Source organism: Oncorhynchus mykiss, unplaced genomic scaffold (assembly GCF_013265735.2).
Source record: "Oncorhynchus mykiss isolate Arlee unplaced genomic scaffold, USDA_OmykA_1.1 un_scaffold_671, whole genome shotgun sequence".
Taxonomy (NCBI): Eukaryota; Metazoa; Chordata; class Actinopteri; order Salmoniformes; family Salmonidae; genus Oncorhynchus; species Oncorhynchus mykiss.
Window position 1 is genome coordinate 33533 of NW_023494118.1, and position 27119 is coordinate 60651.

The 27119-nt window shown below is 40.5% G+C and overlaps 21 non-coding genes across 21 annotated transcripts; all 21 read left to right on the top strand.

The window, feature by feature from the left end:
* The first annotated feature begins 1108 nt into the window (after positions 1-1108).
* On the top strand, positions 1109-1182 carry trnat-agu. Its single transcript has one exon. It is a non-coding gene; the product is annotated as a tRNA-Thr (tRNA).
* A 1303-nt stretch (positions 1183-2485) lies between these two features.
* On the top strand, positions 2486-2559 carry trnat-agu. Its single transcript has one exon. It is a non-coding gene; the product is annotated as a tRNA-Thr (tRNA).
* Positions 2560-2843: 284 nt separating this feature from the next.
* trnah-gug lies at positions 2844-2915 on the top strand. Its single transcript has one exon. It is a non-coding gene; the product is annotated as a tRNA-His (tRNA).
* A 947-nt stretch (positions 2916-3862) lies between these two features.
* Positions 3863-3936, top strand: trnat-agu. Its single transcript has one exon. It is a non-coding gene; the product is annotated as a tRNA-Thr (tRNA).
* Positions 3937-4220: 284 nt separating this feature from the next.
* trnah-gug lies at positions 4221-4292 on the top strand. Its single transcript has one exon. It is a non-coding gene; the product is annotated as a tRNA-His (tRNA).
* A 946-nt stretch (positions 4293-5238) lies between these two features.
* On the top strand, positions 5239-5312 carry trnap-agg. Its single transcript has one exon. It is a non-coding gene; the product is annotated as a tRNA-Pro (tRNA).
* A 284-nt stretch (positions 5313-5596) lies between these two features.
* Positions 5597-5668, top strand: trnah-gug. Its single transcript has one exon. It is a non-coding gene; the product is annotated as a tRNA-His (tRNA).
* A 946-nt stretch (positions 5669-6614) lies between these two features.
* Positions 6615-6688, top strand: trnat-agu. Its single transcript has one exon. It is a non-coding gene; the product is annotated as a tRNA-Thr (tRNA).
* A 284-nt stretch (positions 6689-6972) lies between these two features.
* Positions 6973-7044, top strand: trnah-gug. Its single transcript has one exon. It is a non-coding gene; the product is annotated as a tRNA-His (tRNA).
* A 1305-nt stretch (positions 7045-8349) lies between these two features.
* On the top strand, positions 8350-8421 carry trnah-gug. Its single transcript has one exon. It is a non-coding gene; the product is annotated as a tRNA-His (tRNA).
* A 1304-nt stretch (positions 8422-9725) lies between these two features.
* trnah-gug lies at positions 9726-9797 on the top strand. The gene has a single exon. It is a non-coding gene; the product is annotated as a tRNA-His (tRNA).
* A 946-nt stretch (positions 9798-10743) lies between these two features.
* trnat-agu lies at positions 10744-10817 on the top strand. The gene has a single exon. It is a non-coding gene; the product is annotated as a tRNA-Thr (tRNA).
* A 1659-nt stretch (positions 10818-12476) lies between these two features.
* On the top strand, positions 12477-12547 carry trnah-gug. The gene has a single exon. It is a non-coding gene; the product is annotated as a tRNA-His (tRNA).
* A 1305-nt stretch (positions 12548-13852) lies between these two features.
* On the top strand, positions 13853-13924 carry trnah-gug. Its single transcript has one exon. It is a non-coding gene; the product is annotated as a tRNA-His (tRNA).
* Positions 13925-15229: 1305 nt separating this feature from the next.
* Positions 15230-15301, top strand: trnah-gug. Its single transcript has one exon. It is a non-coding gene; the product is annotated as a tRNA-His (tRNA).
* A 1300-nt stretch (positions 15302-16601) lies between these two features.
* On the top strand, positions 16602-16673 carry trnah-gug. The gene has a single exon. It is a non-coding gene; the product is annotated as a tRNA-His (tRNA).
* Positions 16674-17619: 946 nt separating this feature from the next.
* trnat-agu lies at positions 17620-17693 on the top strand. The gene has a single exon. It is a non-coding gene; the product is annotated as a tRNA-Thr (tRNA).
* Positions 17694-20719: 3026 nt separating this feature from the next.
* Positions 20720-20791, top strand: trnah-gug. The gene has a single exon. It is a non-coding gene; the product is annotated as a tRNA-His (tRNA).
* A 945-nt stretch (positions 20792-21736) lies between these two features.
* On the top strand, positions 21737-21810 carry trnat-agu. The gene has a single exon. It is a non-coding gene; the product is annotated as a tRNA-Thr (tRNA).
* Positions 21811-24510: 2700 nt separating this feature from the next.
* trnat-agu lies at positions 24511-24584 on the top strand. The gene has a single exon. It is a non-coding gene; the product is annotated as a tRNA-Thr (tRNA).
* A 1310-nt stretch (positions 24585-25894) lies between these two features.
* Positions 25895-25968, top strand: trnat-agu. Its single transcript has one exon. It is a non-coding gene; the product is annotated as a tRNA-Thr (tRNA).
* Positions 25969-27119: the final 1151 nt, after the last annotated feature.

Sequence of the window (27119 nt, forward strand, 5' to 3'; positions counted from 1 at the left end):
TATCGAGACCAAAATGAAAAGAGTTTAGCCAGCTTGTGCACATCACTTTCACAGCCTATGTAGGCTTTACAAAGCCAGCTCTTGTAGCCGGCCGTGATCGTATAGTGGTTAGTACTCTGCGTTGTGGTCGCAGCAACCCAGGTTCGAATCCGGGTCACGGCACTGCAATGAAATTTTAGAAGGGTTGTTTTTTGAATGAGTTAAGACTTACTATGCAAGCTAAGAAACTCAGCAACTCTGCCGTTTGACAAAGTTCCCCACCATATTGTAGGTTAATTACTTACACGAAATGATTCATCTGCTGTTTCAGACGTTTTTACCATTTTTAAGCTCGAGAGCCAAATGAAAAATGCAGTGTCCTCGAACGACCAACATTATGAAGAAATAGTGTATGATTCTGAATGTTCACTCATATCTCGCGACCCACCTATGACATGTTAATAACCGCTTTTGGTCCCAAATCATAGTTTAAGAATTCATGTCAGAGGTTCTTGAGTTTATTCATCTCGAGACCCAAATGAAAAATGTACTGTCCTCGAATGATCATAGTTACGAAGAAATAGTATGTGATTACCATTGATTACTGATATCTCGCTACCCACCTCTCACCAGTGTTGCCAACTTAGCGACTTTGTCGCTATATTTAGTGAGTATTCAGAAAAAAGACAAGAATCGACAGAAGAAAGTTCAATTGTAGTTCTAAACATACTTAGGGTGTTTTTTACTCACTTTCTGTCTCTCCCGAGACGTTATTCCTCTCTCCTACAGCGTCAATCACAATTACATCCACTTGGCCAATTATGAAAATTATGTGATGACGTCATTTAGCGACTTCTAGCTACTTTTAGGACCAGCAATAGCTACTTTCCTTCCTGAGGATTTGGCAACACTGCCTCTCACATGCTCAGGCCCACTTTGCGTCCCAAAACGTAGCTTAAGAAACCCTGTTGCTAGACAATTGAAGGTGTCTGTATCGTTTCCAATATTAGTAAAAGACATCTCTTTTGTGATGTGATTTTGCTAGACAGAGATGTGGGTTAAATTAATGAGACTGGTTTGATTCAAATAGGTGTGGGTGTTCACATCTGCAACATATATGACTTTTATGGGTGCTGTGGCTTAGTTGGTTAAAGTGCCTGTCTAGTAAACAGGAGATCCTGAGTTCAAATCTCAGCAGTACCTTTTTATTGTTCACATTGGTGGAGAAGGTCAGAGGGGAGGGCACTCAGGTTTTCTCACCAATGGGTTTAGAGAATTAGAGATGACGTGAGGAGGATGCAATTGAGATATTCCAATGTCACGGAAAAAGGGCACTTTTTGAATGAGAAAAAACCTACCGACTGTGTAAAGCTCCACTGTTTCTTCAGTTTATTCATTATCGAGACCAAAATGAAAAGAGTTTAGCCAGCTTGTGCACATCACTTTCACAGCCTATGTAGGCTTTACAAAACCAGCTCTTGTAGCCGGCCGTGATCGTATAGTGGTTAGTACTCTGCGTTGTGGTCGCAGCAACCCAGGTTCGAATCCGGGTCACGGCACTGCAATGAAATTTTAGAAGGGTTGTTTTTTGAATGAGTTAAGACTTACTATGCAAGCTAAGAAACTCAGCAACTCTGCCGTTTGACAAAGTTCCCCACCATATTGTAGGTTAATTACTTACACGAAATGATTCATCTGCTGTTTCAGACGTTTTTACCATTTTTAAGCTCGAGAGCCAAATGAGAAATGCAGTGTCCTCGAACGACCAACATTATGAAGAAATAGTGTATGATTCTGAATGTTCACTCATATCTCGCGACCCACCTATGACATGTTAATAACCGCTTTGGGTCCCAAATCATAGTTTAAGAATTCATGTCAGAGGTTCTTGAGTTTATTCATCTCGAGACCCAAATGAAAAATGTACTGTCCTCGAATGATCATAGTTACGAAGAAATAGTATGTGATTACCATTGATTACTGATATCTCGCTACCCACCTCTCACCAGTGTTGCCAACTTAGCGACTTTGTCGCTATATTTAGTGAGTATTCAGAAAAAAGACAAGAATCGACAGAAGAAAGTTCAATTGTAGTTCTAAACATACTTAGGGTGTTTTTTTACTCACTTTTTGTCTCTCCCGAGACGTTATTCCTCTCTCCTACAGCGTCAATCACAATTACATCCACTTGGCCAATTATGAAAATTATGTGATGACGTCATTTAGCGACTTCTAGCTACTTTTAGGACCAGCAATAGCTACTTTCCTTCCTGAGGATTTGGCAACACTGCCTCTCACATGCTCAGGCCCACTTTGCGTCCCAAAACGTAGCTTAAGAAACCCTGTTGCTAGACAATTGAATGTGTCTGTATCGTTTCCAATATTAGTAAAAGACATCTCTTTTGTGATGTGATTTTGCTAGACAGAGATGTGGGTTAAATTAATGAGACTGGTTTGATTCAAATAGGTGTGGGTGTTCACATCTGCAACATATATGACTTTTATGGGTGCTGTGGCTTAGTTGGTTAAAGTGCCTGTCTAGTAAACAGGAGATCCTGAGTTCAAATCTCAGCAGTACCTTTTTATTGTTCACATTGGTGGAGAAGGTCAGAGGGGAGGGCACTCAAGTTTCCTCACCAATGGGTTTAGAGAATTAGAGATGACGTGAGGAGGATGCAATTGAGATATTCCAATGTCACGGAAAAAGGGCACTTTTTGAATGAGAAAAAACCTACCGACTGTGTAAAGCTCCACTGTTTCTTCAGTTTATTCATTATCGAGACCAAAATTAAAAGAGTTTAGCCAGCTTGTGCACATCACTTTCATAGCCTATGTAGGCTTTACAAAGCCAGCTCTTGTAGCCGGCCGTGATCGTATAGTGGTTAGTACTCTGCGTTGTGGTCGCAGCAACCCTGGTTCGAATCCGGGTCACGGCACTGCAATGTAATTTTAGAAGGGTTGTTTTTTGAATGAGTTAAGACTTACTATGCAAGCTAAGAAACTCAGCAACTCTGCCGTTTGACAAAGTTCCCCACCATATTGTAGGTTAATTACTTACACGAAATGATTCATCTGCTGTTTCAGACGTTTTTACCATTTTTAAGCTCCAGAGCCAAATGAGAAATGCAGTGTCCTCGAACGACCAACATTATGAAGAAATAGTATATGATTCTGAATGTTCACTCATATCTCGCGACCCACCTATGACATGTTAATAACCGCTTTGGGTCCCAAATCATAGTTTAAGAATTCATGTCAGAGGTTCTTGAGTTTATTCATCTCGAGACCCAAATGAAAAATGTACTGTCCTCGAATGATCATAGTTACGAAGAAATAGTATGTGATTACCATTGATTACTGATATCTCGCTACCCACCTCTCACCAGTGTTGCCAACTTAGCGACTTTGTCGCTATATTTAGTGAGTATTCAGAAAAAAGACAAGAATCGACAGAAGAAAGTTCAATTGTAGTTCTAAACATACTTAGGGTGTTTTTTTACTCACTTTTTGTCTCTCCCGAGACGTTATTCCTCTCTCCTACAGCGTCAATCACAATTACATCCACTTGGCCAATTATGAAAATTATGTGATGACGTCATTTAGCGACTTCTAGCTACTTTTAGGACCAGCAATAGCTACTTTCCTTCCTGAGGATTTGGCAACACTGCCTCTCACATGCTCAGGCCCACTTTGCGTCCCAAAACGTAGCTTAAGAAACCCTGTTGCTAGACAATTGAATGTGTCTGTATCGTTTCCAATATTAGTAAAAGACATCTCTTTTGTGATGTGATTTTGCTAGACAGAGATGTGGGTTAAATTAATGAGACTGGTTTGATTCAAATAGGTGTGGGTGTTCACATCTGCAACATATATGACTTTTATGGGTGCTGTGGCTTAGTTGGTTAAAGTGCCTGTCTAGTAAACAGGAGATCCTGAGTTCAAATCTCAGCAGTACCTTTTTATTGTTCACATTGGTGGAGAAGGTCAGAGGGGAGGGCACTCAAGTTTCCTCACCAATGGGTTTAGAGAATTAGAGATGACGTGAGGAGGATGCAATTGAGATATTCCAATGTCACGGAAAAAGGGCACTTTTTGAATGAGAAAAAACCTACCGACTGTGTAAAGCTCCACTGTTTCTTCAGTTTATTCATTATCGAGACCAAAATTAAAAGAGTTTAGCCAGCTTGTGCACATCACTTTCATAGCCTATGTAGGCTTTACAAAGCCAGCTCTTGTAGCCGGCCGTGATCGTATAGTGGTTAGTACTCTGCGTTGTGGTCGCAGCAACCCTGGTTCGAATCCGGGTCACGGCACTGCAATGTAATTTTAGAAGGGTTGTTTTTTGAATGAGTTAAGACTTACTATGCAAGCTAAGAAACTCAGCAACTCTGCCGTTTGACAAAGTTCCCCACCATATTGTAGGTTAATTACTTACACGAAATGATTCATCTGCTGTTTCAGACGTTTTTACCATTTTTAAGCTCCAGAGCCAAATGAGAAATGCAGTGTCCTCGAACGACCAACATTATGAAGAAATAGTATATGATTCTGAATGTTCACTCATATCTCGCGACCCACCTATGACATGTTAATAACCGCTTTGGGTCCCAAATCATAGTTTAAGAATTCATGTCAGAGGTTCTTGAGTTTATTCATCTCGAGACCCAAATGAAAAATGTACTGTCCTCGAATGATCATAGTTACGAAGAAATAGTATGTGATTACCATTGATTACTGATATCTCGCTACCCACCTCTCACCAGTGTTGCCAACTTAGCGACTTTGTCGCTATATTTAGGAGGTATTCAGAAAAAAGACAAGAATCGACAGAAGAAAGTTCAATTGTAGTTCTAAACATACTTAGGGTGTTTTTTACTCACTTTTTGTCTCTCCCGAGACGTTATTCCTCTCTCCTACAGCGTCAATCACAATTACATCCACTTGGCCAATTATGAAAATTATGTGATGACGTCATTTAGCGACTTCTAGCTACTTTTAGGACCAGCAATAGCTACTTTCCTTCCTGAGGATTTGGCAACACTGCCTCTCACATGCTCAGGCCCACTTTGCGTCCCAAAACGTAGCTTAAGAAACCCTGTTGCTAGACAATTGAAGGTGTCTGTATCGTTTCCAATATTAGTAAAAGACATCTCTTTTGTGATGTGATTTTGCTAGACAGAGATGTGGGTTAAATTAATGAGACTGGTTTGATTCAAATAGGTGTGGGTGTTCACATCTGCAACATATATGACTTTTATGGGTGCTGTGGCTTAGTTGGTTAAAGTGCCTGTCTAGGAAACAGGAGATCCTGAGTTCAAATCTCAGCAGTACCTTTTTATTGTTCACATTGGTGGAGAAGGTCAGAGGGGAGGGCACTCAGGTTTTCTCACCAATGGGTTTAGAGAATTAGAGATGACGTGAGGAGGATGCAATTGAGATATTCCAATGTCACGGAAAAAGGGCACTTTTTGAATGAGAAAAAACCTACCGACTGTGTAAAGCTCCACTGTTTCTTCAGTTTATTCATTATCGAGACCAAAATGAAAAGAGTTTAGCCAGCTTGTGCACATCACTTTCACAGCCTATGTAGGCTTTACAAAGCCAACTCTTGTAGCCGGCCGTGATCGTATAGTGGTTAGTACTCTGCGTTGTGGTCGCAGCAACCCCGGTTCGAATCCGGGTCACGGCACTGCAATGTAATTTTAGAAGGGTTGTTTTTTGAATGAGTTAAGACTTACTATGCAAGCTAAGAAACTCAGCAACTCTGCCGTTTGACAAAGTTCCCCACCATATTGTAGGTTAATTACTTACACGAAATCATTCATCTGCTGTTTCAGACGTTTTTACAATTTTTAAGCTCCAGAGCCAAATGAGAAATGCAGTGTCCTCGAACGACCAACATTATGAAGAAATAGTATATGATTCTGAATGTTCACTCATATCTCGCGACCCACCTATGACATGTTAATAACCGCTTTGGGTCCCAAATCATAGTTTAAGAATTCATGTCAGAGGTTCTTGAGTTTATTCATCTCGAGACCCAAATGAAAAATGTACTGTCCTCGAATGATCATAGTTACGAAGAAATAGTATGTGATTACCATTGATTACTGATATCTCGCTACCCACCTCTCACCAGTGTTGCCAACTTAGCGACTTTGTCGCTATATTTAGGAGGTATTCAGAAAAAAGACAAGGATCGACAGAAGAAAGTTCAATTGTAGTTCTAAACATACTTAGGGTGTTTTTTACTCACTTTTTGTCTCTCCCGAGACGTTATTCCTCTCTCCTACAGCGTCAATCACAATTACATCCACTTGGCCAATTATGAAAATTATGTGATGACGTCATTTAGCGACTTCTAGCTACTTTTAGGACCAGCAATAGCTACTTTCCTTCCTGAGGATTTGGCAACACTGCCTCTCACATGCTCAGGCCCACTTTGCGTCCCAAAACGTAGCTTAAGAAACCCTGTTGCTAGACAATTGAAGGTGTCTGTATCGTTTCCAATATTAGTAAAAGACATCTCTTTTGTGATGTGATTTTGCTAGACAGAGATGTGGGTTAAATTAATGAGACTGGTTTGATTCAAATAGGTGTGGGTGTTCACATCTGCAACATATATGACTTTTATGGGTGCTGTGGCTTAGTTGGTTAAAGTGCCTGTCTAGTAAACAGGAGATCCTGAGTTCAAATCTCAGCAGTACCTTTTTATTGTTCACATTGGTGGAGAAGGTCAGAGGGGAGGGCACTCAAGTTTCCTCACCAATGGGTTTAGAGAATTAGAGATGACGTGAGGAGGATGCAATTGAGATATTCCAATGTCACGGAAAAAGGGCACTTTTTGAATGAGAAAAAACCTACCGACTGTGTAAAGCTCCACTGTTTCTTCAGTTTATTCATTATCGAGACCAAAATTAAAAGAGTTTAGCCAGCTTGTGCACATCACTTTCATAGCCTATGTAGGCTTTACAAAGCCAGCTCTTGTAGCCGGCCGTGATCGTATAGTGGTTAGTACTCTGCGTTGTGGTCGCAGCAACCCCGGTTCGAATCCGGGTCACGGCACTGCAATGTAATTTTAGAAGGGTTGTTTTTTGAATGAGTTAAGACTTACTATGCAAGCTAAGAAACTCAGCAACTCTGCCGTTTGACAAAGTTCCCCACCATATTGTAGGTTAATTACTTACACGAAATGATTCATCTGCTGTTTCAGACGTTTTTACCATTTTTAAGCTCCAGAGCCAAATGAGAAATGCAGTGTCCTCGAACGACCAACATTATGAAGAAATAGTATATGATTCTGAATGTTCACTCATATCTCGCGACCCACCTATGACATGTTAATAACCGCTTTGGGTCCCAAATCATAGTTTAAGAATTCATGTCAGAGGTTCTTGAGTTTATTCATCTCGAGACCCAAATGAAAAATGTACTGTCCTCGAATGATCATAGTTACGAAGAAATAGTATGTGATTACCATTGATTACTGATATCTCGCTACCTACCTCTCACCAGTGTTGCCAACTTAGCGACTTTGTCGCTATATTTAGGAGGTATTCAGAAAAAAGACAAGAATCGACAGAAGAAAGTTCAATTGTAGTTCTAAACATACTTAGGGTGTTTTTTTACTCACTTTTTGTCTCTCCCGAGACGTTATTCCTCTCTCCTACAGCGTCAATCACAATTACATCCACTTGGCCAATTATGAAAATTATGTGATGACGTCATTTAGCGACTTCTAGCTACTTTTAGGACCAGCAATAGCTACTTTCCTTCCTGAGGATTTGGCAACACTGCCTCTCACATGCTCAGGCCCACTTTGCGTCCCAAAACGTAGCTTAAGAAACCCTGTTGCTAGACAATTGAAGGTGTCTGTATCGTTTCCAATATTAGTAAAAGACATCTCTTTTGTGATGTGATTTTGCTAGACAGAGATGTGGGTTAAATTAATGAGACTGGTTTGATTCAAATAGGTGTGGGTGTTCACATCTGCAACATATATGACTTTTATGGGTGCTGTGGCTTAGTTGGTTAAAGTGCCTGTCTAGTAAACAGGAGATCCTGAGTTCAAATGTCAGCAGTACCTTTTTATTGTTCACATTGGTGGAGAAGGTCAGAGGGGAGGGCACTCAGGTTTTCTCACCAATGGGTTTAGAGAATTAGAGATGACGTGAGGAGGATGCAATTGAGATATTCCAATGTCACGGAAAAAGGGCACTTTTTGAATGAGAAAAAACCTACCGACTGTGTAAAGCTCCACTGTTTCTTCAGTTTATTCATTATCGAGACCAAAATGAAAAGAGTTTAGCCAGCTTGTGCACATCACTTTCACAGCCTATGTAGGCTTTACAAAGCCAACTCTTGTAGCTGGCCGTGATCGTATAGTGGTTAGTACTCTGCGTTGTGGTCGCAGCAACCCCGGTTCGAATCCGGGTCACGGCACTGCAATGTAATTTTAGAAGGGTTGTTTTTTAAATGAGTTAAGACTTACTATGCAAGCTAAGAAACTCAGCAACTCTGCCGTTTGACAAAGTTCCCCACCATATTGTAGGTTAATTACTTACACGAAATGATTCATCTGCTGTTTCAGACGTTTTTACAATTTTTAAGCTCCAGAGCCAAATGAGAAATGCAGTGTCCTCGAACGACCAACATTATGAAGAAATAGTATATGATTCTGAATGTTCACTCATATCTCGCGACCCACCTATGACATGTTAATAACCGCTTTGGGTCCCAAATCATAGTTTAAGAATTCATGTCAGAGGTTCTTGAGTTTATTCATCTCGAGACCCAAATGAAAAATGTACTGTCCTCGAATGATCATAGTTACGAAGAAATAGTATGTGATTACCATTGATTACTGATATCTCGCTACCCACCTCTCACCAGTGTTGCCAACTTAGCGACTTTGTCGCTATATTTAGGAGGTATTCAGAAAAAAGACAAGAATCGACAGAAGAAAGTTCAATTGTAGTTCTAAACATACTTAGGGTGTTTTTTACTCACTTTTTGTCTCTCCCGAGACGTTATTCCTCTCTCCTTCAGCGTCAATCACAATTACATCCACTTGGCCAATTATGAAAATTATGTGATGACGTCATTTAGCGACTTCTAGCTACTTTTAGGACCAGCAATAGCTACTTTCTTTCCTGAGGATTTGGCAACACTGCCTCTCACATGCTCAGGCCCACTTTGCGTCCCAAAACGTAGCTTAAGAAACCCTGTTGCTAGACAATTGAAGGTGTCTGTATCGTTTCCAATATTAGTAAAAGACATCTCTTTTGTGATGTGATTTTGCTAGACAGAGATGTGGGTTAAATTAATGAGACTGGTTTGATTCAAATAGGTGAGGGTGTTCACATCTGCAACATATATGACTTTTATGGGTGCTGTGGCTTAGTTGGTTAAAGTACCTGTCTAGTAAATAGGAGATCCTGAGTTCAAATCTCAGAAGTACCTTTTTATTGTTCACATTGGTGGAGAAGGTCAGAGGGGAGGGCACTCAGGTTTTCTCACCAATGGGTTTAGAGAATTAGAGATGACGTGAGGAGGATGCAATTGAGATATTCCAATGTCACGGAAAAAGGGCACTTTTTGAATGAGAAAAAACCTACCGACTGTGTAAAGCTCCACTGTTTCTTCAGTTTATTCATTATCGAGATCAAAATGAAAAGAGTTTAGCCAGCTTGTGCACATCACTTTCACAGCCTATGTAGGCTTTACAAAGCCAGTTCTTGTAGCCGGCCGTGATCGTATAGTGGTTAGTACTCTGCGTTGTGGTCGCAGCAACCCCGGTTCGAATCCGGGTCACGGCACTGCAATGTAATTTTAGAAGGGTTGTTTTTTGAATGAGTTAAGACTTACTATGCAGGCTAAGAAACTCAGCAACTCTGCCGTTTGACAAAGTTCCCCACCATATTGTAGGTTAATTACTTGCACGAAATGATTCATCTGCTGTTTCAGACGTTTTTACAATTTTTAAGCTCCAGAGCCAAATGAGAAATGCAGTGTCCTCGAACGACCAACATTATGAAGAAATAGTGTATGATTCTGAATGTTCACTCATATCTCGCGACCCACCTATGACATGTTAATATCCGCTTTGGGTCCCAAATCATAGTTTAAGAATTCATGTCAGAGGTTCTTGAGTTTATTCATCTCGAGACCCAAATGAAAAATGTACTGTCCTCGAATGATCATAGTTACGAAGAAATAGTATGTGATTACCATTGATTACTGATATCTCGCTACCCACTTCTCACCAGTGTTGCCAACTTAGCGACTTTGTCGCTATATTTAGTGAGTATTCAGAAAAAAGACAAGAATCGACAGAAGAAAGTTCAATTGTAGTTCTAAACATACTTAGGGTGTTTTTTACTCACTTTTTGTCTCTCCCGAGACGTTATTCCTCTCTCCTACAGCGTCAATCACAATTACATCCACTTGGCCAATTATGAAAATTATGTGATGACGTCATTTAGCGACTTCTAGCTACTTTTAGGACCAGCAATAGCTACTTTCCTTCCTGAGGATTTGGCAACACTGCCTCTCACATGCTCAGGCCCACTTTGCGTCCCAAAACGTAGCTTAAGAAACCCTGTTGCTAGACAATTGAAGGTGTCTGTATCGTTTCCAATATTAGTAAAAGACATCTCTTTTGTGATGTGATTTTGCTAGACAGAGATGTGGGTTAAATTAATGAGACTGGTTTGATTCAAATAGGTGTGGGTGTTCACATCTGCAACATATATGACTTTTATGGGTGCTGTGGCTTAGTTGGTTAAAGTGCCTGTCTAGTAAACAGGAGATCCTGAGTTCAAATCTCAGCAGTACCTTTTTATTGTTCACATTGGTGGAGAAGGTCAGAGGGGAGGGCACTCAGGTTTTCTCACCAATGGGTTTAGAGAATTAGAGATGACGTGAGGAGGATGCAATTGAGATATCCCGATGTCACGGAAAAAGGGCACTTTTTGAATGAGAAAAAACCTACCGACTGTGTAAAGCTCCACTGTTTCTTCAGTTTATTCATTATCGAGACCAAAATGAAAAGAGTTTAGCCAGCTTGTGCACATCACTTTCACAGCCTATGTAGGCTTTACAAAGCCAACTCTTGTAGCCGGCCGTGATCGTATAGTGGTTAGTACTCTGCGTTGTGGTCGCAGCAACCCGGTTCGAATCCGGGTCACGGCACTGCAATGTAATTTTAGAAGGGTTGTTTTTTGAATGAGTTAAGACTTACTATGCAAGCTAAGAAACTCAGCAACTCTGCCGTTTGACAAAGTTCCCCACCATATTGTAGGTTAATTACTTACACGAAATGATTCATCTGCTGTTTCAGACGTTTTTACAATTTTTAAGCTCCAGAGCCAAATGAGAAATGCAGTGTCCTCGAACGACCAACATTATGAAGTAATAGTATATGATTCTGAATGTTCACTCATATCTCGCGACCCACCTATGACATGTTAATAACCGCTTTGGGTCCCAAATCATAGTTTAAGAATTCATGTCAGAGGTTCTTGAGTTTATTCATCTCGAGACCCAAATGAAAAATGTACTGTCCTCGAATGATCATAGTTACGAAGAAATAGTATGTGATTACCATTGATTACTGATATCTCGCTACCCACCTCTCACCAGTGTTGCCAACTTAGCGACTTTGTCGCTATATTTAGTGAGTATTCAGAAAAAAGACAAGAATCGACAGAAGAAAGTTCAATTGTAGTTCTAAACATACTTAGGGTGTTTTTTACTCACTTTTTGTCTCTCCCGAGGCGTTATTCCTCTCTCCTACAGCGTCAATCACAATTACATCCACTTGGCCAATTATGAAAATTATGTGATGACGTCATTTAGCGACTTCTAGCTACTTTTAGGACCAGCAATAGCTACTTTCCTTCCTGAGGATTTGGCAACACTGCCTCTCACATGCTCAGGCCCACTTTGCGTCCCAAAACGTAGCTTAAGAAACCCTGTTGCTAGACAATTGAATGTGTCTGTATCGTTTCCAATATTAGTAAAAGACATCTCTTTTGTGATGTGATTTTGCTAGACAGAGATGTGGGTTAAATTAATGAGACTGGTTTGATTCAAATAGGTGTGGGTGTTCACATCTGCAACATATATGACTTTTATGGGTGCTGTGGCTTAGTTGGTTAAAGTGCCTGTCTAGTAAACAGGAGATCCTGAGTTCAAATGTCAGCAGTACCTTTTTATTGTTCACATTGGTGGAGAAGGTCAGAGGGGAGGGCACTCAGGTTTTCTCACCAATGGGTTTAGAGAATTAGAGATGACGTGAGGAGGATGCAATTGAGATATCCCGATGTCACGGAAAAAGGGCACTTTTTGAATGAGAAAAAACCTACCGACTGTGTAAAGCTCCACTGTTTCTTCAGTTTATTCATTATCGAGACCAAAATGAAAAGAGTTTAGCCAGCTTGTGCACATCACTTTCACAGCCTATGTAGGCTTTACAAAGCCAACTCTTGTAGCCGGCCGTGATCGTATAGTGGTTAGTACTCTGCGTTGTGGTCGCAGAAACCCGGTTCGAATCCGGGTCACGGCACTGCAATGTAATTTTAGAAGGGTTGTTTTTTGAATGAGTTAAGACTTACTATGCAAGCTAAGAAACTCAGCAACTCTGCCGTTTGACAAAGTTCCCCACCATATTGTAGGTTAATTACTTACACGAAATGATTCATCTGCTGTTTCAGACGTTTTTACAATTTTTAAGCTCCAGAGCCAAATGAGAAATGCAGTGTCCTCGAACGACCAACATTATGAAGTAATAGTATATGATTCTGAATGTTCACTCATATCTCGCGACCCACCTATGACATGTTAATAACCGCTTTGGGTCCCAAATCATAGTTTAAGAATTCATGTCAGAGGTTCTTGAGTTTATTCATCTCGAGACCCAAATGAAAAATGTACTGTCCTCGAATGATCATAGTTACGAAGAAATAGTATGTGATTACCATTGATTACTGATATCTCGCTACCCACCTCTCACCAGTGTTGCCAACTTAGCGACTTTGTCGCTATATTTAGGAGGTATTCAGAAAAAAGACAAGAATCGACAGAAGAAAGTTCAATTGTAGTTCTAAACATACTTAGGGTGTTTTTTTACTCACTTTTTGTCTCTCCCGAGACGTTATTCCTCTCTCCTACAGCGTCAATCACAATTACATCCACTTGGCCAATTATGAAAATTATGTGATGACGTCATTTAGCGACTTCTAGCTACTTTTAGGACCAGCAATAGCTACTTTCCTTCCTGAGGATTTGGCAACACTGCCTCTCACATGCTCAGGCCCACTTTGCGTCCCAAAACGTAGCTTAAGAAACCCTGTTGCTAGACAATTGAAGGTGTCTGTATCGTTTCCAATATTAGTAAAAGACATCTCTTTTGTGATGTGATTTTGCTAGACAGAGATGTGGGTTAAATTAATGAGACTGGTTTGATTCAAATAGGTGTGGGTGTTCACATCTGCAACATATATGACTTTTATGGGTGCTGTGGCTTAGTTGGTTAAAGTGCCTGTCTAGTAAACAGGAGATCCTGAGTTCAAATGTCAGCAGTACCTTTTTATTGTTCACATTGGTGGAGAAGGTCAGAGGGGAGGGCACTCAGGTTTTCTCACCAATGGGTTTAGAGAATTAGAGATGACGTGAGGAGGATGCAATTGAGATATTCCAATGTCACGGAAAAAGGGCACTTTTTAAATGAGAAAAAACCTACCGACTGTGTAAAGCTCCACTGTTTCTTCAGTTTATTCATTATCGAGACCAAAATGAAAAGAGTTTAGCCAGCTTGTGCACATCACTTTCACAGCCTATGTAGGCTTTACAAAGCCAACTCTTGTAGCCGGCCGTGATCGTATAGTGGTTAGTACTCTGCGTTGTGGTCGCAGCAACCCCGGTTCGAATCCGGGTCACGGCACTGCAATGTAATTTTAGAAGGGTTGTTTTTTAAATGAGTTAAGACTTACTATGCAAGCTAAGAAACTCAGCAACTCTGCCGTTTGACAAAGTTCCCCACCATATTGTAGGTTAATTACTTACACGAAATGATTCATCTGCTGTTTCAGACGTTTTTACAATTTTTAAGCTCCAGAGCCAAATGAGAAATGCAGTGTCCTCGAACGACCAACATTATGAAGAAATAGTATATGATTCTGAATGTTCACTCATATCTCGCGACCCACCTATGACATGTTAATAACCGCTTTGGGTCCCAAATCATAGTTTAAGAATTCATGTCAGAGGTTCTTGAGTTTATTCATCTCGAGACCCAAATGAAAAATGTACTGTCCTCGAATGATCATAGTTACGAAGAAATAGTATGTGATTACCATTGATTACTGATATCTCGCTACCTACCTCTCACCAGTGTTGCCAACTTAGCGACTTTGTCGCTATATTTAGGAGGTATTCAGAAAAAAGACAAGAATCGACAGAAGAAAGTTCAATTGTAGTTCTAAACATACTTAGGGTGTTTTTTTACTCACTTTTTGTCTCTCCCGAGACGTTATTCCTCTCTCCTACAGCGTCAATCACAATTACATCCACTTGGCCAATTATGAAAATTATGTGATGACGTCATTTAGCGACTTCTAGCTACTTTTAGGACCAGCAATAGCTACTTTCCTTCCTGAGGATTTGGCAACACTGCCTCTCACATGCTCAGGCCCACTTTGCGTCCCAAAACGTAGCTTAAGAAACCCTGTTGCTAGACAATTGAAGGTGTCTGTATCGTTTCCAATATTAGTAAAAGACATCTCTTTTGTGATGTGATTTTGCTAGACAGAGATGTGGGTTAAATTAATGAGACTGGTTTGATTCAAATAGGTGTGGGTGTTCACATCTGCAACATATATGACTTTTATGGGTGCTGTGGCTTAGTTGGTTAAAGTGCCTGTCTAGTAAACAGGAGATCCTGAGTTCAAATGTCAGCAGTACCTTTTTATTGTTCACATTGGTGGAGAAGGTCAGAGGGGAGGGCACTCAGGTTTTCTCACCAATGGGTTTAGAGAATTAGAGATGACGTGAGGAGGATGCAATTGAGATATTCCAATGTCACGGAAAAAGGGCACTTTTTGAATGAGAAAAAACCTACCGACTGTGTAAAGCTCCACTGTTTCTTCAGTTTATTCATTATCGAGACCAAAATGAAAAGAGTTTAGCCAGCTTGTGCACATCACTTTCACAGCCTATGTAGGCTTTACAAAGCCAACTCTTGTAGCCGGCCGTGATCGTATAGTGGTTAGTACTCTGCGTTGTGGTCGCAGCAACCCCGGTTCGAATCCGGGTCACGGCACTGCAATGTAATTTTAGAAGGGTTGTTTTTTAAATGAGTTAAGACTTACTATGCAAGCTAAGAAAACTCAGCAACTCTGCCGTTTGACAAAGTTCCCCACCATATTGTAGGTTAATTACTTACACGAAATGATTCATCTGCTGTTTCAGACGTTTTTACAATTTTAAGCTCCAGAGCCAAATGAGAAATGCAGTGTCCTCGAACGACCAACATTATGAAGAAATAGTATATGATTCTGAATGTTCACTCATATCTCGCGACCCACCTATGACATGTTAATAACCGCTTTGGGTCCCAATCATAGTTTAAGAATTCATGTCAGAGGTTCTTGAGTTTATTCATCTCGAGACCCAAATGAAAAATGTACTGTCCTCGAATGATCATAGTTACGAAGAAATAGTATGTGATTACCATTGATTACTGATATCTCGCTACCCACCTCTCACCAGTGTTGCCAACTTAGCGACCTTGTCGCTATATTTAGGAGGTATTCAGAAAAAAGACAAGAATCGACAGAAGAAAGTTCAATTGTAGTTCTAAACATACTTAGGGTGTTTTTTACTCACTTTTTGTCTCTCCCGAGACGTTATTCCTCTCTCCTTCAGCGTCAATCACAATTACATCCACTTGGCCAATTATGAAAATTATGTGATGACGTCATTTAGCGACTTCTAGCTACTTTTACGACCAGCAATAGCTACTTTCTTTCCTGAGGATTTGGCAACACTGCCTCTCACATGCTCAGGCCCACTTTGCGTCCAAAACGTAGCTTAAGAAACCCTGTTGCTAGACAATTGAAGGTGTCTGTATCGTTTCCAATATTAGTAAAAGACATCTCTTTTGTGATGTGATTTTGCTAGACAAAGATGTGGGTTAAATTAATGAGACTGGTTTGATTCAAATAGGTGAGGGTGTTCACATCTGCAACATATATGACTTTTATGGGTGCTGTGGCTTAGTTGGTTAAAGTACCTGTCTAGTAAATAGGAGATCCTGAGTTCAAATCTCAGAAGTACCTTTTTATTGTTCACATTGGTGGAGAAGGTCAGAGGGGAGGGCACTCAGGTTTTCTCACCAATGGGTTTAGAGAATTAGAGATGACGTGAGGAGGATGCAATTGAGATATTCCATGTCACGGAAAAAGGGCACTTTTGAATGAGAAAAAACCTACCGACTGTGTAAAGCTCCACTGTTTCTTCAGTTTATTCATTATCGAGATCAAAATGAAAAGAGTTTAGCCAGCTTGTGCACATCACTTTCACAGCCTATGTAGGCTTTACAAAGCCAGTTCTTGTAGCCGGCCGTGATCGTATAGTGGTTAGTACTCTGCGTTGTGGTCGCAGCAACCCCGGTTCGAATCCGGGTCACGGCACTGTAATGTAATTTTAGAAGGGTTGTTTTTTGAATGAGTTAAGACTTACTATGCAAGCTAAGAAACTCAGCAACTCTGCCGTTTGACAAAGTTCCCCACCATATTGTAGGTTAATTACTTGCACGAAATGATTCATCTGCTGTTTCAGACGTTTTTACAATTTTTAAGCTCCAGAGCCAAATGAGAAATGCAGTGTCCTCGAACGACCAACATTATGAAGAAATAGTGTATGATTCTGAATGTTCACTCATATCTCGCGACCCACCTATGACATGTTAATATCCGCTTTGGGTCCCAAATCATAGTTTAAGAATTCATGTCAGAGGTTCTTGAGTTTATTCATCTCGAGACCCAAATGAAAAATGTACTGTCCTCGAATGATCATAGTTACGAAGAAATAGTATGTGATTACCATTGATTACTGATATCTCGCTACCCGCTTCTCACCAGTGTTGCCAACTTAGCGACTTTGTCGCTATATTTAGTGAGTATTCAGAAAAAAGACAAGAATCGACAGAAGAAAGTTCAATTGTAGTTCTAAACATACTTAGGGTGTTTTTTACTCACTTTTTGTCTCTCCCGAGACGTTATTCCTCTCTCCTACAGCGTCAATCACAATTACATCCACTTGGCCAATTATGAAAATTATGTGATGACGTCATTTAGCGACTTCTAGCTACTTTTAGGACCAGCAATAGCTACTTTCCTTCCTGAGGATTTGGCAACACTGCCTCTCACATGCTCAGGCCCACTTTGCGTCCCAAAACGTAGCTTAAGAAACCCTGTTGCTAGACAATTGAAGGTGTCTGTATCGTTTCCAATATTAGTAAAAGACATCTCTTTTGTGATGTGATTTTGCTAGACAGAGATGTGGGTTAAATTAATGAGACTGGTTTGATTCAAATAGGTGTGGGTGTTCACATCTGCAACATATATGACTTTTATGGGTGCTGTGGCTTAGTTGGTTAAAGTGCCTGTCTAGTAAACAGGAGATCCTGAGTTCAAATCTCAGCAGTACCTTTTTATTGTTCACATTGGTGGAGAAGGTCAGAGGGGAGGGCACTCAGGTTTTCTCACCAATGGGTTTAGAGAATTAGAGATGACGTGAGGAGGATGCAATTGAGATATCCCGATGTCACGGAAAAAGGGCACTTTTTGAATGAGAAAAAACCTACCGACTGTGTAAAGCTCCACTGTTTCTTCAGTTTATTCATTATCGAGACCAAAATGAAAAGAGTTTAGCCAGCTTGTGCACATCACTTTCACAGCCTATGTAGGCTTTACAAAGCCAACTCTTGTAGCCGGCCGTGATCGTATAGTGGTTAGTACTCTGCGTTGTGGTCGCAGCAACCCGGTTCGAATCCGGGTCACGGCACTGCAATGTAATTTTAGAAGGGTTGTTTTTTGAATGAGTTAAGACTTACTATGCAAGCTAAGAAACTCAGCAACTCTGCCGTTTGACAAAGTTCCCCACCATATTGTAGGTTAATTACTTACACGAAATGATTCATCTGCTGTTTCAGACGTTTTTACAATTTTTAAGCTCCAGAGCCAAATGAGAAATGCAGTGTCCTCGAACGACCAACATTATGAAGTAATAGTATATGATTCTGAATGTTCACTCATATCTCGCGACCCACCTATGACATGTTAATAACCGCTTTGGGTCCCAAATCATAGTTTAAGAATTCATGTCAGAGGTTCTTGAGTTATTCATCTCGAGACCCAAATGAAAAATGTACTGTCCTCGAATGATCATAGTTACGAAGAAATAGTATGTGATTACCATTGATTACTGATATCTCGCTACCCACCTCTCACCAGTGTTGCCAACTTAGCGACTTTGTCGCTATATTTAGGAGGTATTCAGAAAAAAAGACAAGAATCGACAGAAGAAAGTTCAATTGTAGTTCTAAACATACTTAGGGTGTTTTTTACTCACTTTTTGTCTCTCCCGAGACGTTATTCCTCTCTCCTACAGCGTCAATCACAATTACATCCACTTGGCCAATTATGAAAATTATGTGATGACGTCATTTAGCGACTTCTAGCTACTTTTAGGACCAGCAATAGCTACTTTCCTTCCTGAGGATTTGGCAACACTGCCTCTCACATGCTCAGGCCCACTTTGCGTCCCAAAACGTAGCTTAAGAAACCCTGTTGCTAGACAATTGAATGTGTCTGTATCGTTTCCAATATTAGTAAAAGACATCTCTTTTGTGATGTGATTTTGCTAGACAGAGATGTGGGTTAAATTAATGAGACTGGTTTGATTCAAATAGGTGTGGGTGTTCACATCTGCAACATATATGACTTTTATGGGTGCTGTGGCTTAGTTGGTTAAAGTACCTGTCTAGTAAACAGGAGATCCTGAGTTCAAATGTCAGCAGTACCTTTTTATTGTTCACATTGGTGGAGAAGGTCAGAGGGGAGGGCACTCAGGTTTTCTCACCAATGGTTTAGAGAATTAGAGATGACGTGAGGAGTATGCAATTGAGATATTCCAATGTCACGGAAAAAGGGCACTTTTTGAATGAGAAAAAACCTACCGACTGTGTAAAGCTCCACTGTTTCTTCAGTTTATTCATTATCGAGACCAAAATGAAAAGAGTTTAGCCAGCTTGTGCACATCACTTTCACAGCCTATGTAGGCTTTACAAAGCCAACTCTTGTAGCCGGCTGTGATCGTATAGTGGTTAGTACTCTGCGTTGTGGTCGCAGCAACCCCGGTTCGAATCCGGGGCACTGCAATGTAATTTTAGAAGGGTTGTTTTTTGAATGAGTTAAGACTTACTATGCAAGCTAAGAAACTCAGCAACTCTGCCGTTTGACAAAGTTCCCCACCATATTGTAGGTTAATTACTTACACGAAATGATTCATCTGCTGTTTCAGACGTTTTTACAATTTTTAAGCTCCAGAGCCAAATGAGAAATGCAGTGTCCTCGAACGACCAACATTATGAAAGTAATAGTATATGATTCTGAATGTTCACTCATATCTCGCGACCCACCTATGACATGTTAATAACCGCTTTGGGTCCCAAATCATAGTTTAAGAATTCATGTCAGAGGTTCTTGAGTTTATTCATCTCGAGACCCAAATGAAAAATGTACTGTCCTCGAATGATCATAGTTACGAAGAAATAGTATGTGATTACCATTGATTACTGATATCTCGCTACCCACCTCTCACCAGTGTTGCCAACTTAGCGACTTTGTCGCTATATTTAGGAGGTATTCAGAAAAAAGACAAGAATCGACAGAAGAAAGTTCAATTGTAGTTCTAAACATACTTAGGGTGTTTTTTACTCACTTTTGTCTCTCCCGAGACGTTATTCCTCTCTCCTACAGCGTCAATCACAATTACATCCACTTGGCCAATTATGAAAATTATGTGATGACGTCATTTAGCGACTTCTAGCTACTTTTAGGACCAGCAATAGCTACTTTCCTTCCTGAGGATTTGGCAACACTGCCTCTCACATGCTCAGGCCCACTTTGCGTCCCAAAACGTAGCTTAAGAAACCCTGTTTGCTAGACAATTGAAGGTGTCTGTATTGTTTCCAATATTAGTAAAAGACATCTCTTTGTGATGTGATTTTGCTAGACAGAGATGTGGGTTAAATTAATGAGACTGGTTTGATTCAATAGGTGTGGGTGTTCACATCTGCAACATATATGACTTTTATGGGTGCTGTGGCTTAGTTGGTTAAAGTGCCTGTCTAGTAACAGGAGATCCTGAGTTCAAATCTCAGCAGTACCTTTTTATTGTTCACATTGGTGGAGAAGGTCAGAGGGGAGGGCACTCAGGTTTTCTCACCAATGGGTTTAGAGAATTAGAGATGACGTGAGGAGGATGCAATTGAGATATTCCAATGTCACGGAAAAAAGGGCACTTTTGAATGAGAAAAAACCTACCGACTGTGTAAAGCTCCACTGTTTCTTCAGTTTATTCATTATCGAGACCAAAATGAAAAGAGTTTAGCAGCTTGTGCACATCACTTTCACAGCCTATGTAGGCTTTACAAAGCCAACTCTTGTAGCCGGCCGTGATCGTATAGTGGTTAGTACTCTGCGTTGTGGTTGCAGCAACCCCGGTTCGAATCCGGGTCACGGCACTGCAATGTAATTTTAGAAGGGTTGTTTTTTGAATGAGTTAAGACTTACTATGCAAGCTAAGAACTCAGCAACTCTGCCGTTTGACAAAGTTCCCCACCATATTGTAGTTAATTACTTACACGAAATGATTCATCTGCTGTTTCAGAGACGTTTTTACATTTTTAAAGCTCCAGAGCCAATGAAGAAATGCAGTGTCCTCGAACGACCACATTATGAAGATAGTATATGATTCTGAATGTTTCACCAGTCATATCTCGCGACCCACCTATGACATGTTTAATAACCGCTTGGGTCCCAAATCATAGTTTAAGAATTCATGTCAGAGGTTCTTGAGTTTATTCATCTCGAGACCCAAATGAAAAATGTACTGTCCTCGAATGATCATAGTTACGAAGAATAGTATGTGATTACCATTGATTACTGATATCTCGCTACCCACCTCTCACCAGTGTTGCCAACTTAGCGACTTTGTCGCTATATTTAGTGAGTATTCAGAAAAAAGACAAGAATCGACGAAGAAAGTTCAATTGTAGTTCTAAACATACTTAGGGGTTTTTTACTCACTTTCTGTCTCTCCCGAGACTTATTCCTCTCTTCCTACAGCGTCAATCACAATTACATCCACTTGGCCAATTATGAAAATTATGTGATGACGTCATTTAGCGACTTCTAGCTACTTTTAGGACCAGCAATTAGCTACTTTCCTTCCTGAGGATTTGGCAACACTGCCTCTCACATGCTCAGGCCCACTTTGCGTCCCAAAACGTAGCTTAAGAAACCCTGTTGCTATGACAATTGAAGGTGTCTGTATCGTTTCCAATATTAGTAAAAGACATCTCTTTTGTGATGTGATTTTGCTAGACAGAGATGTGGGTTAAATAATGAGACTGGTTTGATTCAAATAGGTTGTGGGTGTTCACATCTGCAACATATATGACTTTATGGGTGCTGTGGCTTAGTTGGTTAAAGTGCCTGTCTAGTAAACAGGAGATCCTGAGTTCAAATCTCAGCAGTACCTTTTTATTGTTCACATTGGTGGAGAAGGTCAGAGGGGAGGGCACTCAGGTTTTCTCACCAATGGGTTTAGAGAATTAGAGATGACGTGAGGAGGATGCAATTGAGATATTCCAATGTCACGGAAAAAGGGCACTTTTTGAATGAGAAAAAAACCTACCGACTGTGTAAAGCTCCACTGTTTCTTCAGTTTATTCATTATCGAGACCAAAATGAAAAAGAGTTTAGCCAGCTTGTGCACATCACTTTCACAGGCCTATGTAGGCTTTACAAAGCCAGCTCTTGTAGCCGGCCGTGATCGTATAGTGGTTAGTAATCCTGCGTTGTGGTCGCAGCAACCCCGGTTCGAATCCGGGTCACGGCACTGCATTTAGGTTTGTATTTTAGAAGGGTTGTTTTTGAAATGAGTTAAGACTTACTATGCAAGCTAAGAAACTCAGCAACTCTGCCGTTGACAAAGTTCCCCCCCATATTGTAGGGTTAATTACTTACACGAAATCAGTCATCTGCTGTTTCAGACGTTTTTACCTTTTTAAGGCTCCAGAGCCAAATGAGAAATGCAGTGTCCTCGAACGACCAACATTATGAAGAAATAGTATATGATTCTGAATGTTCACTCATATCTCGCGACCCACCTATGACATGTTAATAACCGCTTTGGGTCCCAAATCATAGTTTAAGAATTCATGTCAGAGGTTCTTGAGTTTATTCATCTCGAGACCCAAATGAAAAATGTACTGTCCTCGAATGATCATAGTTTACGAAGAAATAGTATGTGATTACCATTGATTACTGATATCTCGCTACCCCACCTCTCACCAGTGTTGCCAACTTAGCGACTTTGTCGCTATATTTAGTGAGTATTCAGAAAAAGACAAGAATCGACAGAAGAAAGTTCAATTGTAGTTCTAAACATACTTAGGGGTGTTTTTTACTCACTTTCTGTCTCTCCCGAGACGTTATTCCTCTCTCCTACAGCGTCAATCACAATTACATCCACTTGGCCAATTATGAAAATTATGTGATGACTGTCATTTAGCGACTTCTAGCTACTTTTAGGACCAGCAATAGCTACTTTCCTTCCTGAGGATTTGGCAACACTGCCTCTCACATGCTCAGGCCCACTTAGCGTCCCAAAACGTAGCTTAAGAAACCCTGTTGCTAGACAATTGAAGGTGTCTGTATCGTTTCCAATATTAGTAAAATACATCTCTTTTGTGATTGATTTGCTAGACAGAGATGTGGGTTAAAATTAATGAGACTGGTTTGATTCAAATAGGTGTGGGTGTTCACATCTGCAACATATATGACTTTTATGGGTGCTGTGGCTTAGTTGGGTTAAAGTGCCTGTCTAGTAAACAGGAGATCCTGAGTTTCAAATCTCAGCAGTACCTTTTTATTGTTCACATTGGTGGAGAAGGTCAGAGGGGAGGGCACTTCAGGTTTTCTCACCAATGGGTTTAGAGAATTAGAGATGACGTGAGGAGGATGCAATTGAGATATTCCAATGTCACGGAAAAAGGCACTTTTTGAATGAGAAAAAAACCTACCGACTGTGTAAAGCTCCACTGTTTCTTCAGTTTTATTCATTATCGAGACCAAAATGAAAAGAGTTTAGCCAGCTTGTGCACATCACTTTCACAGCCTATGTAGGCTTTACAAAGCCAGCTCTTGTAGCCGGCCGTGATCGTATAGTGGTTAGTACTCCTGCGTTGTGGTCGCAGCAACCCCGGTTCGAATCCGGGTCACGGCACTGCAATGTAATTTTAGAAGGGTTGTTTTTTTGAATGAGTTAAGACTTACTATGCAAGCTAAGAAACTCAGCAACTCTGCCGTTTGACAAAGTTCCCCACCATATTGTAGGTTAATTACTTACACGAAATGATTCATCTGCTGTTTCAGACGTTTTTACCATTTTTAAGCTCCAGAGCCAAATGAGAAATGCAGTGTCCTCGATACGACCAACATTATGAAGAAATAGTATATGATTCTGAATGTTCACTCATATCTCGCGACCCCACCTATGACATGTTAATAACCGCTTTGGGTCCCAAATCAATAGTTTAAGAATTCATGTCAGAGGTTCTTGAGTTTATTCATCTCGAGACCCAAATGAAAAATGTACTGTCCTCGAATGATCATAGTTACGAAGAAATAGTATGTGATTACCATTGATTACTGATATCTCGCTACCCACCTCTCACCAGTGTTGCCAACTTAGCGACTTTGTCGCTATATTTAGTGAGTATTCAGAAAAAAGACAAGAATCGACAGAAGAAAGTTCAATTGTAGTTCTAAACATACTTAGGGTGTTTTTTTACTCACTTTTTGTCTCTCCCGAGACGTTATTCCCTCTCTCCTACAGCGTCAATCACAATTACATCCACTTGGCCAATTATGAAAATTATGTGATGACGTCATTTAGCGACTTCTAGCTACTTTTAGGACCAGCAATAGCTACTTTCCTTCCTGAGGATTTGGCAACACTGCCTCTCACATGCTCAGGCCCACTTTGCGTCCCAAAACGTAGCTTAAGAAACCCTGTTGCTAGACAATGAAGGTGTCTGTATCGTTTCCAATATTAGTAAAAGACATCTCTTTTGTGATGTGATTTTGCTAGACAGAGATGTGGGTTAAATTAATGAGACTGGTTGATTTCAAATAGGTGTGGGTGTTCACATCTGCAACATATATGACTTTTATGGGTGCTGTGGCTTAGTTGGTTAAAGTGCCTGTCTAGTAAACAGGAGATCCTGAGTTCAAATCTCAGCAGTACCTTTTTATTGTTCACATTGGTGGAGAAGGTCAGAGGGGAGGGCACTCAGGTTTTCTCACCAATGGGTTTAGAGAATTAGAGATGACGTGAGGAGGATGCAATTGAGATATTTCCAATGTCACGGAAAAAGGGGCACTTTTTGATGAGAAAAAATCTACCGACTGTGTAAAGCTCCACTTGTTTCTTCAGTTTATTCATTATCGAGACCAAAAGGAAAAGAGTTTAGCCAGCTTGTGCACATCACTTTCACAGGCCTATGTAGGCTTTACAAGCCAAGCCTCTTGTAGCCGGCCGTGATCGTATAGTGGTTAGTACTCTGCGTTGTGGTCGCAGCAACCCGGTTCGAATCCGGGTCACGGCACTGCAATGTAATTTAGAAGGGTTGGTTTTTTGAATGAGTTAAGGACTTGCTATGCAGCTAAGAAACTCAGCAACTCTGCCGTTTGACAAAGTTCCCCACCATATTGTAGGTTAATTACTTACACGAAATCAGTTCATCTGCTGTTTCAGACGTTTTTACCATTTTTAAGCTCGAGAGCCAAATGAGAAATGCAGTGTCCTCGAACGACCAACATTATGAAGAAATAGTATATGATTCTGAATGTTCACTCATATCTCGCGACCCACCTATGACATGTTAATAACCGCTTTGGGTCCCAAATCATAGTTTAAAGAATTCATGTCAAGAGGTTCTTGGAGTTTATTCATCTCGAGACCCAAATGAAAAATGTACTGTCCTCGCATGATCATAGTTACGAAGAAATAGTATGTGATTACCATTGATTACTGATATCTCGCTACCCACCTCTCACCAGTGTTGCCAACTTAGCGACTTTGTCGCTATAATTTAGTGAGTATTCAGAAAAAAGACAAGAATCGACAGAAGAAAGTTCAATTGTAGTTCTAAAACATACTTAGGGTGTTTTTTACTCACTTTTTGTCTCTCCCGAGAGCGTTATTCCTCTCTCCTACAGCGTCAATCACAATTACATCCACTTGGCCAATTATGAAAATTATGTGATGACGTCATTTAGCGACTTCTAGCTACTTTTAGGACCAGCAATAGCTACTTTCCTTCCTGAGGATTTGGCAACACTGCTCTCACATGCTCAGGCCCACTTTGCGTCCCAAAACGTAGCTTAAGAAACCCTGTTGCTAGACAATTGAAGGTGTCTGTATCGTTTCCAATATTAGTAAAAGACATCTCTTTTGTGATGTGATTTTGCTAGACAGAGATGTGGGTTAAATTAATGAGACTGGTTTGATTCAAATAGGTGTGGGTGTTCACATCTGCAACAATATGACTTTTATGGGTGCTGTGGCTTAGTTGGTTAAAGTGCCTGTCTAGTAAACAGGAGATCCTGAGTTCAAATCTCAGCAGTACCTTTTTATTGTTCACATTGGTGGAGAAGGTCAGAGGGGAGGGCACTCAGGTTTCTCACCAATGGGTTTAGAGAATTAGAGATGACGTGAGGAGGATGCAATTGAGATATTCCAATGTCACGGAAAAAGGGCACTTTTTGAATGAGAAAAAATCTACGACTGTGTAAAGCTCCACTGTTTCTTCAGTTTATTCATTATCGAGACCAAAATGAAAAGAGTTTAGCCAGCTTGTTGCACATCACTTTCACAGCCTATGTAGCTTTACAAAGCCAGCTCTTGTAGCCGGCCGTGATCGTATAGTGGTTAGTACTCTGCGTTGTGGTCGCAGCAACCCCGGTTCGAATCCGGTCACGGCACTGCAATGTAATTTTAGAAGGGTTGTTTTTTGAATGAGTTATGACTTACTATGCAAGCTAAGAAACTCAGCAACTCTGCCGTTTGACAAGTTCCCCACCATATTGTAGGTAATTACTTACACGAAATGATTCATCTGCTGTTTCAGACGTTTTTACCATTTTTTAAGCTCGAGAGCCAAATGAGAAATGCAGTGTCCTCGAACGACCAACATATGAGAATAGTATATGATTCTGAATGTTCACTCATATCTCGCGACCCACCTATGACATGTTAATAACCCGCTTTGGGTCCCAAATCATAGTTTAAGAATTCATGTCAGAGGTTCTTGAGTTTATTCATCTCGAGACCCAAATGAAAAATGTACTGTCCTCGAATGATCATAGTTACGAAGAAATAGTATGTGATTACCATTGATTACTGATATCTCGCTACCCCACCTCTCACCAGTTTGCCAACTTTAGCGACTTTGTCGCTATATTAGTGAGTATTCAGAAAAACAGACAAGAATCGACAGAAGAAAGTTCAATTGTAGTTCTAAACATACTTAGGGTGTTTTTTTACTCACTTTTTGTCTCTCCCGAGACGTTATTCCTCTCTCCTACAGCGTCAATCACAATTACATCCACTTGGCCAATTATGAAAATATGTTGATGACGTCATTTAGCGACTTCTAGCTACTTTTAGGACCAGCAATAGCTACTTTCCTTCCTGAGGATTTGGCAACACTGCCTCTCACATGCTCAGGCCCCACTTTGCGTCCCAAAACGTAGCTTAAGAAACCCTGTTGCTAGACAATT